We start from the raw sequence: 14,198 nt of genomic DNA, 5'->3' as shown, positions 1-14,198 counted from the left end.
CCTTTTGGTATGTTTAAATATGTAAAATGTTTGAATACTTTATTTGAAAAGTATTAATAACAAATTATTGAAATTAAAGAGGTCCTAACATCCCCATCAGATTTTAATGTATCATACATTTTGAAGAATGCAGTTGGAGGTATGTGACTTGGAGAGGTTGAAATGGTGCCATCAATACAGATCCTAAAGGCCAATATAAGTAATTCTGCTGACCAGACTATGGTCAGTGCCTATAACTGTCAGTGCCTATAACTGAATGTCAGTGCCTATAACTGACAGCTCTAGTTTTTTTCTTTTTCTCCATTCTACTTTTTTCATTTCATGAAAAGCCTTTTTTTCATCTGCTTTTTCACAATCTTGAATTATCAGTATTACTGTATGGAAATGTCACGTGAGACTACAGCGGCTATAGCAAACAAACTCCGTATCACAGAAGGTCAATATTGCAAACATCATATCACGTTGACAGCAATGCAGAAAATCATGTTCTAACAAACTTTCCCGACAAGCATAGACAGCTGAACAAAGCAACAACAAATTACTGCCATTTCAACCTTGCTTCCTTTGGGATTAGCTGGGTGTGCAGGTTCATATTATGGAGTTTGACTATAAATTTGCCCACTACGATTGTTGGCTCTGGAATGAAAGGGAAGCCACAGAAAAAAGTACAGGGAATTTATAGTAGTATTGAAGTTGTAGTGATACAGTGGTATTAATTTTTTTCAGAACCAGAAAATTGTATTTTTATTATCAGGGAACTGAAGTCTTTTATTCATACAGCAGGTGGGATTAAAGGCTTCTTTTTACTTGCCGGGAAGTTTCTCATAATCATTAGAAGAGTGAAAAATCCATTATGGGACAGTTCACTCAGAAGATTCAGGCAATAGAGGCCAAATATATCATATATAAAGTTTTCAAAATCAAGCTGCAATTTGGGCAACAGCCTTGCCAACAGCAGCAAAATAGAATTACCAGCTAGCTCGTGGAATTGACAATACTGCTGAGATACTTTTTTAATATGTATACTAAGGCTCAAAAATATTCTGGAGTAGGGGCTTTATCATGAGAGAAAAGCCCCAATAACCATCTAAACTGCAGTACAGTCATGTGTTAATAGTTAAGTAAATGTTATTTTTAATTAACTTTAGTTGCATGCATATGTGTTATTGCAGATTTTAAGACTAAGTGCAAGGCAATTAACAAACTTCTTATGATCCTATTTTTAAATTCTAATATCAAGTGCCATAGAACTTCTAATGTTGCATATGATAAGATACTTTATATCAAGCCATGAAAGCAGACATCAAGCTGAGCATGTTTATTCATTTTCCTATATTCTAAAGTGGGATGTTCAGGTGCTTAAGCTAGTTATATGTAAAAATGGTGTAACTTGGTGAAATGGTGTTTTCACATTTGTGTTGAGTTTTCTTTAAAATAGAGTTTATTTGGGTTATGGGGTTATAATGCAATCCAATACAGTACATATAGAGGAGGCACAACAGAAGCATATACAAGTTTAGCAGCAGCCTACACCAACCAGACTATCAATAAAGGTGCTAGGCTTGTACAGTAGGATGGTGCAGAACAAAGGATAAATCCTGCTTGGCCATAGTATCCAATTAAAAGAAATGAATAGAAAGGCATGTGGAAAAGCGAGAAGGAATGGGGGAAAGTCAGGGAAAAAATGGTGGTTAGAGTGGAATAGAGTCATATACATAGAAGTTGGTATTCAAAATTGAGTGCTGATTGATGGGGCCCGAATAGACTCTAACGTGGTTGTTGTGTCCAGTTTTTGGTCATATGATTTTCATTTATTGATGACCAGAAGACCTGTCATTCCTGGAAGTGGAAATTAGGAGAATTCCACACTTAAGCAATCCCTTGGTTGGCAGCAGTAAGGATGTGGTTCACTGATTTGTTTTAAAAATTGTAATGTCTTTTAAATGTTAAATGTTTGAATAGACAAAGCAAATTATTAACGTAATCTTGTAACAGCTATTTTGCATTGTTTTGAAAATGTTAGCAGTCCGGTTGCTGGAGTGGTCAGAGAATTCCACTGGCACTGTTATGGAGGGCACAGAGAACAGTGGCACACCCTGAATTTGGATGGATCACCAAGGCCTTCAGGTCATCATTTCTATTCAGCTATGAGATCAGCTATTGAAATCTCTATAACACACAATATACTAAACACCAAGACTGTCAGGAAAGTGATCTGACTTAATGATCTGTCACAGGCACACAGCAACAGGGACTAAACAAGAATTCCCCTAAGGGACAGACATATATGAATAAACTCATAGAATAATGTTTATTTTAACTTTATCTCATGCAAAAATGAAAATGATATATTGCAATATATAATATAGTGCAATATAAATGCTCTGTACTGTATTTGTTGCTTTTTTAACAAACATGTTATACTGTACTCATAATGGGCTAATGTTCATGGAGTCAGTGACTTAAAGTCAAGAGAGGAAAAGTGTTCCTTTACCTGTAATTTGCAATGACGTAAAGAGAACCAGCCATGGCTGGGATTTTATATCAGTGTTAAGTTCTTATATTATTAATGAAAGATTTTATCTTACAGGCCAATAAAGAGGACCTGTAGTTGGGCTGAACCATACTTTTAACCTGGGTTGCCAGAATAAATTAACATAACAGGGAATTCAGTGATCCTAGGGTACTGAACAGGAACAAATATCACCTGGAGGAACCAGCAATAAAACTCTAATGGTGCTTAACCAGGTGATATCAAGTGGTTATACCTCACATTCATGTTCTTTTCCATAATGAAGTGTACAACCATAAAAATGTATCCCACAAATGTAGGTAGTTTTAGCTTCCATTATGCAAATATCACCTATAAAAAGCTGACTCTATGGCCTATAGTGATTGAGACGTTTATGGAGACAATGAGGGTGATTTATTAAAATTGATAACAAGAGCAAAATAAATCATACGTACGTGATTGGAAAACATGGTGAACATTCAAATACTGCTGCTTTTATTCCCCCAGTTACTATTCCAAAGTTACTATTCCCCCAAGTTCCACCCCATAATCCACTACTTCTCACACATTTGTTTGAAAAAAACCCAAAAAAATGTGACTGGCTTTCTAAGAAATGAAAATTTACAAGTCAAGCTAAAAGATATTTCAAAAAGTCACAGGAGTTTATGTATAAAACAGTGAATCTGACATTTGTCAAGCATTCCTTAGTGAAGATTGTTGCAGGTCCATGTCAATAATTGACTATCCACCATTTTTCACCAATGATGAGTATTAGATTTACTGCTATTTACATCTAAAAATTTAGCATATCTATGAGTATTTGTCATTGAGATATGTATTTTAAACCTCAGCACTTGGAATTTCACATTTTGACTGTTGTTTAAATTTCCAGGCGTATGAGTTTGCGTCTGCAGATTCAAAGTATGATACCCTTCCACATATGATATAATAAAGATTTATACCAGTTCTACTTTTTACCATATTCTTTAAATTGAGACATAGAAACTTGGAGTTTAGTTTAATTTAAGAAAAATGATTTACAAGTGGCATAGATTTGAAACAACCTTTAAAATGATTAAGAGTTGAGGACCCAGCAAATTTAGCCAAAAAGCGGAATGTTTGATAAATAAAAGCCTCCGAAAAAACAATAATTACTCTGGAAGATTCTCAGGTAACTTTTGCAACAGTTGGAGTCAATGTGTATACTTATATAATGAGAAAAATATTGCACCAATTTAATTACATTACAGCAAGACTGCAGTTTGCCTTCCAACATACAGTCAAAGACAATGCCTTCTGGAGCAAAGTGCTATGGACTGACAAATTAAAGATAAAGTTGTTTGACCACCATAGACATGTTGGGTGCAAGATGTAGATAACATTTAAGAAAAAAAAAAGCTCACACCAATTGTGAAACATAGTGGTGTCAGTTCTAAATTCTGCATTGTATTAACGCTTGATATAAATGTGTGCCCATCTGTCTGCAAGTTGAAAAAGGAAACAATTGTTTGGTTTAATAAAGATCCAAAGAACACGAGGAAATCCACCATGTAATGGCTTAGAATGGAGAAATTGAAGGTTTCAAACTGGCCTTTGTAAAGCCCTGATTTGAATTCCATTGGCATTTTTTGAAGGAAAGGAGCGTTTAAAACAGGCAGTTTATATATAGAAACACCAACATCTCGTAACTGAAAGGATTTTGTGTAGAAGAATGGTCAACACTTTCACTTTCATTGGTGAAGCTGGGTGATCCAGCAAACCTGGAATGGATTTTTTAAAAGTAATTTGCTACTTGCTAGCAAATGTTTTGAATCCTGGACCAGATCCATTCCAGGTTTGCTGGATAACCCAGTTTCACTGATGAAAGTGCTTTTTCTCCAGCCTTGGTGAGCTATGGTTTATATATCAGTGTGTTGTTGGGAAGTATTCAAAACTCCACCAAGAAGTCCTTTCAGATGGAGGAGTAATACCTGTTTCTGAGGCCAAGAGTAAACTTACGTCAACCATAGTATATCATAGGATCTGTTCATATTTTTGTTGAATATTAAAAGGCAAATTATACTATTACTATTATTACTAATTATCTGTAAGAAGAACTGAAGCCCTATTGTAACATCTTTTTATGGCATCTTAGGATGCGGTATGGCTACCATATTACAGAAATTCCACCATATTCGTATGGGAGTACTTTTGCAGCTTTCAAAGGCAGAATCTTTTTCTTATATGATGATATATACTAAGTGCTACATGTTTGCTTGTGTGAAAAAACGCTTTCTATATGGCTAATAGATAATCTAATGTACTTTATTATAGGATAACTATTTTGACTTGAAGTATGATATTCTCTGATATAGCAATTTGGGGATTGAATGATAGTTTCTGGATCTGAGGAAGCAGAGAACACTCTGTGCAAGGAGTTACCATATGAAACTACAATATCCTATGTAACAACAATCTATATAATGATATGAAATTGTATATTTACCTGCCTATAAAATGCTATTCTTTTAAACCTGTTTTATATGTCTATATTTATGTATATGTTTGAATTGTGCTATGTGTGAAATAAACTGTGAAATTTTATTCAATGCTATGGCGTATAATTAATATATTTAGAAAACCCCAACTATATGGTGCCACATTATTTATACTATATATATATATACTTGGTACTGTATCTATCTATATCACCTTTATCATTAGGCAATATTAAACTAAAAATCTAAAGGTTGTCTTTCCCAAAAAAATCCATATGTGTATACTTTTTTTTACATGACAGTAAAATTATTAGCAGTGCATAAATAGGCTCAAAACAGATTATTTTCTTAATTTGAAAACATCACTGCTTTGTTGTTATAAGTTTAGATGTGAAGCATGTATTCTAAAGAACAGCGGCCCCCAAGCTGTGGTCCGCGAGAAAATGTTGGTGGTCTTCGGCAAGTGCACCCACCAGTGGGGTCAGGAGAGTGACGGCAGTGGGCGGTGTGTCTCTGGACACAACCCACCCATTGTGTAAAGAGGAGAGTGGGCAGGTTGTGGCATCATGATATCACTCTAAGGGAACTCTCTTCCTCTTTGAGTGACACACGGCTCCCGGCGGATGTGCGATCCGCAGTCCATAAATTTAGTGGTCCGTGACGTACAAAAGGTTGACCACTGCTATAGAAGAGCTCTTGTAGAAGAGCTTGTAAACAATACATTTGTTCTTTGTAATTTGTACATAAACAATAAAGCATATCATGATGGAGATAAAAACTTCATAAGTATAAATTTTCCTTATCCTTAAGGTATTGATGTGTGATTGTACGCGCATACACTATACCAAGCAAATCCGGCCTAATGTGTGAATGGTTCTTCTGTTTCCAAAAATGAGGTCTGATTAGTTTCAGAACGGTGTCTGCAAATTTTTTATAACATAGCATAGAAGTAAGCTATGTTAACCTCCAACGCATAAATGAACAAAAACATTGGTATAAAATGCATATAACTAAATTTCACCAGGATACAAAATTCTCTGCTAAAAGAAGCCATGGGAGCTTTCAGCATGCTCACCTGACAGAATGCTAGCACATTAAACTACAACAAATACAACTGCTAATGTTACACTTTAAATGCTAAATGTGCCTGTCTAATTTCTCCCTTGGATTCAGTTCCATTTACCAAATGATCAAAGAAGACTTGTCAAAAGTGACACGCACAAACAACATTCTGTATTTTACTGGTAATCCCTTCATGTATTTGTGCATGTGTATAATTCTTACCTAACACCGCAGTCTGCAGGTTTATTAAATAATAAAATTCAATTATAAGGGGAGGCTGTAAGATATCAAGGGATAAAAAGAGATGAAAAATACTTGTTTTTATCTGTTTTAATCCTTGATCTCTTACAGCCTCTTGCAACATGTCCTGTCCACATACATGCACTAAGATAATAACTGCATGCCACTTTTAAGGGTGTGTTTGATGACAACAATAGATCAATAAGTGTTTAAAGTGGACTTGCCACTACATTTTACATTTTTTACTTAGATAACACTTTTATATAAAGTAAAAAATGTGTTTTTCTTTTATTCTAAAGACTTAATAAATGGGAAGCCCCTGGGATACCTATGTCACATATCCTAGGAGGCTTCAGGCTGCACATGGGCAATCTTTTCTCTGCAAAGTAAAAAAAGCATGCATGCGCAGTGAGATTGGCACTTTTTTTTTATTTGTAGGCAGAAAAGTCACCTAATCTCGTTCCTGCGCAGTGCAAGATCGGGTGGCATAGGCAGCAGCTGGATGTAGAAAGAAGATGATGGTGGCATTCAATGGTTCCTGTGCAAAGGGATTGAAAAAAGAATGTAGGACGGTGTAGGACCGAGTGGAAGCCCGTTTTGGAGAGATCATGGGCTCCACAGAAGTAAAGGAAAGTGTCTTTTTTGTAAATGAAAGTTTCACGTTAACAGCTACTTGTGGTCTCCATGGGAAGCCTGTGAGACATGGGGATGAATGGAGAATACATTCCTAAATTTAATTTGAAAAGAGAGTTTGAGCTCCTGATAGGGAACACAGCAGGTGTACAGACCAAGCAACCACATAACTCAATAGCATCCACCAAAAACTCCAATACTAGCTTTGGGTAGACCAACCCTTTAAAAAAAAGCCAACATACATAAACTGAAGTGGAACTAAAAGTCCTAAAAACATTCAGTAGTATACAGTAGAATTACAACTCTATAGTTCAATTCACAGTTCACCTGAAGATCTTTCAGCTCCTGTGATAGTAATCAAAGTAAAGTATAGAGTTTCAGCCATTAATTTTGCACAGAGCTCACTGAATTAACAATTTTAGGTCTCACACTTTCACCTACTACTACTTTCTACTGTTCCAAAAGATCAAGTAAAAAAGTATGCTTGTTCTAATAGGTGAGCACTTAATGGCTTGGTTCGTGTCAGCCTGCTAGTTCAGTATGTTTTATGATGAATTGTGAATTTATGATAGATCTAAAAATACAAGTAACATCCAGAACAGGTAAAAGAAGAAGGCACCGTTCCCAAAAACGTTTCATAGAATTCTTTTTTCCAAATTATAATGGAACCTATACATCATTTTAAATTTCATAAATACAACACATTGATGAATAACTATTTTAAACTTCAAAAATATCTCTTCTCTTGACCAGACATTTTAAACGTCAGTACAGGCCATCACGGTATATACGATGCTGGAGTTCCTTACAAAAATGATGGAATTGGTCTTTACTTTGTTCATTACTTAAAGTCCATTTAAAATGTTTATCTAAGATACTCTGTGCACAGGAATTACAGGAAGTAGAAACATTTTATAGCAACTTGAATGATCAACAGATAATAAAACATAAAAAAATGTTACAGAAAGGGGACTCCTGAAAATGAAAACTACTGTGTTAATTTCTACTGACAGATTGTATCACATATATAATTTTTTATTTTCTCTTAGCTTCACTTTAGGGCTCTTTCCCACAACAGCTAAGTGCTGCCTTGTGAAAAACACAGCATGTTGTGTTGGTGTGACACTTGACCAAATTCAAATGGGCTGCTTAATACAACCACATCAAACTGGGGTGTCATTGGGGTGTTTAACTGGGGTGACACTAACAATAAATTGCATTGTAGCAATGCACTAGTAGGAATGATCCCTGGCCCTTTAAAGAAAAGAACAACCCCTCTTAGATTGTAAGCCTTTTGTCCTCTGTGCCTCCTGTGTCACTGGCTGTATCTGTCTGTCATCTGCAACCCCGATTTAATGTACAGCGCTGCTTAATATGTGGGCACTATATAAATATTCTTTATTAATAATAATTAACCCCAAGCATATAGTGAGGTGGTAATTTGGGAATCTCTTTTTTTATTATTTAGGTTTCAGAGCCAGTATGAAATTCATTCAGCTCGTTACACAGCTTGTGCTAGACTAACCAGCCAAGCATGACATATGCAAAGTCTGCCAAGCTAAGCTGACCAGGTTGTCGCTGCTTCCATTCCAAAGCACATATCAGCTTCAGATTGGGCAGAAGCTAATCATCAGCCAACCACTAGATTAATAATAGCATTACCTAATAAAGTAATTGGTGCACCCTGTGCCTTTAACAATCTTGCACAGCGTGACAAACTTTGTAAAGTGTACCTGTAACTTAAGTAGACTCTTGGCACCCATTCATGAGAATAAAGTCTAGCCAAGGAATTAGTGACATTACTAGAGCAAGAGCAAGTAACTCATTAATTAATTAGGACCTAGTGACTAGTGGTTAAGGCATGTGGGAAAATGTCCAAAACTATTTTTATGCAGTGAAGTGTACAATATTGTCATCTTTTCACAAACTGCTTACTGTTTACCTTTGTGCCCTTAGTAAATCCCAAGGGCTGACTGGTGGGGCCCTGGAATCTCCAGCTCACTGACTAATAACTTTCTAAATGCCAAATGGCTGCAGAAGTTCAGAAAAAAGTAAACCCAGTAAAAACAAGTAGGAATATGTAAAGACTGATGTACCATCTCTCTCATACTGATGTAATATCTATTTAATACCGATGTACTATCTCTCATAAACTAAGTATACAGGCTAAATAACTTTCGTTTAAATCAAACAAATTACTGACATACAGTTAGATAAAAGTTTGTTTATAAAAAAAAAGCACCCAACGATGCCTTAAAACAATGATCCATGATAATTCTCACATGAAACAAACCATACATCATGACATATTCATTCTAGTGATATTAAGACAGCCATTCTCAACCAGGATTCCTCCAAAGGTTGCTGGGGATTCCCTGAACTGTAATATTACCTCATATTTAATAACACCTGTAAAGTCCTGGGGCCAGAGCCATATGGCAGGGCCAGCCGCATGAGGTTGCCATTTAAGCCAAAGGTAACGATAAGGTGGCATGCTGTCTGCCAAGATCAGATGGTGATTATCTTTAACTATTTCTCACATACTGATAGGAATGATTTAGGATTCTCACCCCCAGTTCAATCGGTTATTTTACATCGAGAGGCAATATCTGTGTTCTGCCTTTTTAACATGGATGAGCCCTTGTGAAATCTTTTAGGTCTTCAGGGAACTCCTTCTATAATTACTATATGCACAGCTCACAGTACATTAGTGTGGTGATCAATAGGAAGAATACCTCTTACATTGCTGGCCATTGGTAAGAATGTCACTCCTACAATTAGCCAAAAAGATCATTAGTGTCAGTTAAACTGACCTCAGAGGGACAAACATTGTTCAAGGAGCAACCCCTGGAGGAATCCTGGTTGAGAAACATTTGCTTAATTATTGTTATTTATTTAACTTTTGTATTTGTTGTTCATTATTGTAGGGTTTCATTAAAAAGTGCAAAGTGATAAAAAAAGTAAACATTTTTGCAGTGCTTTATTCCAGATTTTTTTATAGTTTGACTTTAATGCTTGCTCTAATTCTTTATACATCCCAAATGTCTGCTGGGAATCAGCAAGGTACAGTAAGTGTTTAGATTGCAGCAGACATACCTCCAGACATAAGACAGTGATGTAAATAAAAGTGTGAGTTCTAGGCACATAATATTTTTTGTAAGATAACTTGTTCCATTTTAATAAATAATTCTTGAAGCTGGTGAAATATCGATCTTTAAGTAATATTTCTTTCATCAGACTAACAATCTTTTGCCATAGGTCCAATCGCTCATACATAATGCATGTGTGTGCTTACAGAACCCAGAAACATCATTTCAGTATTATCTGGCACTATTGCATGCACATTTTACAAATGTATCATTGTTTGTTTTTTCTATAGTGAATCATTGTTTATGGAACAATCATTTTTGTTAGATGTGGTTCAACCCTGAGTTAGATAAGCACTGATTTTATGGTTTAATATATACAATTAGCTTTCGATTTCATTGACAAAACTGTTATACAAGATTTTAAAAATTCAGCAACTTTAAGTTGCCCATCCAATAAAATACACTTAACAGCAAAAACAAGAACACCACAACATGCTGCAAAAAAGGTGTCTTGTGTGGAAAAGCAAATTTTAAAATGAATGACACTGTATTGTAACCAGAAGGCAGTGGTGTGAATGGGTCCTAATGGGCACCAAACTCATCCGTAACCTAGCTGGTCAATGGTGCAATCCATGTAAGGGCTTAATAAAGTGGGATTAAATTAGACGTGAACACAAACATTAAAAATGTGCTATATTATTTGGAACACACAGAAATGTTGTACCCAAGCAGTATCCAATAGAACTTTCTTTTTATGGACATAGTGAGAACAAGGATTTGTAAGTCAGTAATGGATTCAAGTTAGCTACATAGAGACCACAATATTGGCAATTTTGGTGACTAGTACTTTGCCTACTGTTTGCCTTGTTTTAAGCACAGCTTCTACTGTTTAGTTTCTCTTTAGGATCACCCTGCAAAAATAACATTTTACAACTATTATCCTGTCTTTTTCAATGTGTTTTATTGCAAACAAATCCCAGAAGCCATGTATTGGACATCTCAGAACAGTCTCCAACTGTCTAATTTTTAACTTTAAAATCTCAGTCTGAGTGATTCAGGGACCTAAGGCCACATTTCCCTGGTGTCAAGGATTTTCCACTATCTATGGTGCTGACACGCTGGAGAAAGAGCCTGTGGAGACCCAAATCAGTGTTCTCCCCAAGCCCATTTAGCTGGGCGCACCATCCGACACTTAACAGCAACCACCTGGCTGTTTTTGTCTGGGGACTGATGAGTTGGGTCACAATTCAGGGGCTTCCACCCGCCTACAATTTCTTCCCACCCAGTTTATCAATAGTTCTGGGTTGAGCACTGCAAATGTTGTTAGCAATACAACTTTCAAGATAATAAATTAAACATAATCTTCATTGAGACCTGATCCGGTGCATTTTCCACTTTTTAAAGAAATGTAGGACTACCTAGGCCCAGGTCATCCAGAGTTCTCTGCTTTACTTTGCCATCTTAAAGTCACATTTCAAGCATTTTGGATTCCATCTACAGCTCTAGTTACAAGTACATTAAATTAAAAAGACTTTACAGTTGATTCTAGTGGAACTCTGTAGTACCACTAGTTACCTCCTACATGTTACTATCCTGAAGAATAAAGATCAGTGATTCACATTTAATCACAGTGTGCAAAACTCAAGTAAAGTATGGATAGATTTAGTTACATATGTACCAGTACTCCCCTAAAAATGCTTTCATAAGATTTTCGCACAGGAAAGCTAGCACCATTTTTGATCAGGCAGTATCAATTTTTGGACTGAGATACTGGCTCAGATATAACTAGTTCCTTTAAAGCTTTTGATTGATGTTCCATGCTGCAAACCTTCACCTTGTAACTTGCTAAACACAGTAATGTAGTATAAAAATTTAGGGGGTAGAGGGCTGAAAGAATGTTTTCTCCTGTCTGTAGCACACTGATTGGTCCTGCCTAGGCAATATCACTAGATTGGAGCTTAAGGACTCATTTTTATCAATATAAAATGAAACTTCTTAAATATACTTTTGCTGCACATGATGGAACTTCAGGTATTTACTCATGCAGGCAGGGCTGTAGTTACCGAAAGGTCCACTTCAAGGCTTTATAGGAGAAGGTTTACAATTTTAGGTCTACCTTCAGTTACTTTCCTGAAAAATGTTTCATACAGAAGTTTATGCAAAAAAAGCTTATCTAAAAATCAAAATGCCTGACATTTACAATGATATAAAAGAACATTATAGCTGGCAAAGAGACATTTCAATGCGTCATACTGTTCTCATCCCAATGAATTTTTCCTGCCTACTGGGAGAGAAATTTATGAAGCACAACCTTGTCTCAATGGTGATGAAATCTGCCAGGTTGCTGTGAAATTATAAAGGGAACTCTTTCCACGGATCTGCCAGGTAAACAATTCCCTTCAGGCACCATACAATTTCCTTTTCCAGTACATTTAAATGAATTTGTTTCTGTTCTTTTCTTCTACTGAGACCAGCAAGGGGCAGACAAGTAACATATCATGGAAGAGATTCCATGTAAAACCTTCAGCTAGTGTACCAAAGGAGACCCATCCTGGCTGATTCCCGTCTTTCAGGACCAGGAGCTCAATATTCGATTATGTTTGCACATTATAACTGAAACTAAGCAAAATGAACACACTAAAGCTATGTAGTCCATGAAAAACTGAATGACAATAGTGTAACTTTTTGTTGTATTCCTCACAATACAACTATTATTTCAGTAAAGGTTTGTACCCATACACATTTTCTCGGAGTCTTGTCTCTGGAGAAGATGTATGACTAGGCTTCCTTTAGGCATGCGGTCTGAAACTGTGTAGATAGCCATGCCAGGGCAACCCCCATATGAGCCCATCAGCTGTCAGGCTTAAGGTGTGGGACATTGGATAATAACTCATTAGTTTTTGTATAGTTGAAAAAACTTTAACATATGCATGTAGCAGTCATCTCACCCTGTCACCATGCATGATGTTTAAATTCTCTTTGATTCCTTATTGCCAGAGACATGACTCAGCCCTTTACCCAGCAAAGTTTACATGTGCATGTACCACAATTCTTTGTCAATCGCACAGATTACTTTTGTTCTGTATGGTGGGTGTATCTGTTTTGATTTTGCATGTATCAATACTATGCAGTAACATGTCTCTTGTCGTGTATTTTGTGTGTATGTTCATATTCTGCATGGGCAGATTTCAGTAACACTACTTATATCCCTCATTGTGGGTATAATGCTCAGTATCAGTTCATAAAATGGCTTAGATGTTAGCACTCTAGCAACACCTTTGCAGCAATAAGTGCCAGGTTTAAATCTCAAGCTGGGTGCTATCTGCATGGAATTTGCAGGTTTACACTGTAATTGCGTGGGTTTTCCCCGTGGTACTCCGGTTCCCTCCCACATTCCAAAAACATGCAGTTAGGTTAATTGGCTTCCCCCCAAAATGGCCTTAGACTATGTTATAAAAAAAAAACTATAGTAGTGGCATTAGATTGTGAGCCCCTTTGAGGGACAGTTAGTGGCATGACTATGGATTTTGTGAAGCGCTGCGTAATATGTCGGCACTATATTAAGACTGGATAGCAAAATCAGTTCTTATTCTGCAGAGTACCGCATCTTTTGTAGAGTATACCAAATGTATTTCACTGAATATGCTGCAATGTTTTCAGGGATACCACACTTCCATTCTTTAAGTGATTATAGACATTTGTTACTTTTTGCTAAGTGCACTCAACAACGTCCTATGACTGCTTAACATTTCCTTTTTCGCTTTGCACATTCATAAGTCACCATAAAAACATTTCACCTTCTCACTGGTCATGCTTGGATAAAGGTTGTTGTTTTTTTTATATTGTTGTTGTTTTGTATTATATATACTGAATAACGTTTGCAGTTTTTGGTATATTTGTCCATTAAAAATGGTTTGTTCTACTGACTATGACATTTGTACGAATGTACCTTACAACAATGTACAATGCTGAGTACAGAGGGACTATTTCTTACTGTTCTTGCTGTCATTTTGGCATTTTTAGAAATCAAACTTTACAAGTGACAGCTGCAACTAAGCCATGAGCGTGTAACTAGGTAACCAGACAAATACTAGGCCAGAAGTTGCATAGTATAACTCTGAAAAACTGTCATCAACTGTCACCTGGAAATAATGGTTCTTCCTTCTGTATGTAACTGCTTATTCA

At 36.2% G+C, this 14,198-nt stretch overlaps 2 protein-coding genes across 4 annotated transcripts in view; both read right to left on the bottom strand.

The window, feature by feature from the left end:
• ITGB1BP1 (integrin subunit beta 1 binding protein 1) overlaps window positions 1-14,198 on the bottom strand; it is a 488,766-nt gene that overhangs the window by 270,032 nt on the left and 204,536 nt on the right. The gene's annotated exons all lie outside the window — the stretch shown is intronic.
• Window positions 1-14,198, bottom strand: part of MBOAT2 (membrane bound glycerophospholipid O-acyltransferase 2) — a 126,184-nt gene that overhangs the window by 101,947 nt on the left and 10,039 nt on the right. The gene's annotated exons all lie outside the window — the stretch shown is intronic.

The sequence above is a fragment of the Pyxicephalus adspersus genome, chromosome 4 (genome assembly GCF_032062135.1).
Source record: "Pyxicephalus adspersus chromosome 4, UCB_Pads_2.0, whole genome shotgun sequence".
Taxonomy (NCBI): domain Eukaryota; kingdom Metazoa; phylum Chordata; class Amphibia; order Anura; family Pyxicephalidae; genus Pyxicephalus; species Pyxicephalus adspersus.
Note: the sequence above shows the minus strand (reverse complement) of the source record. Positions and strands in the feature narration are given on the sequence as shown.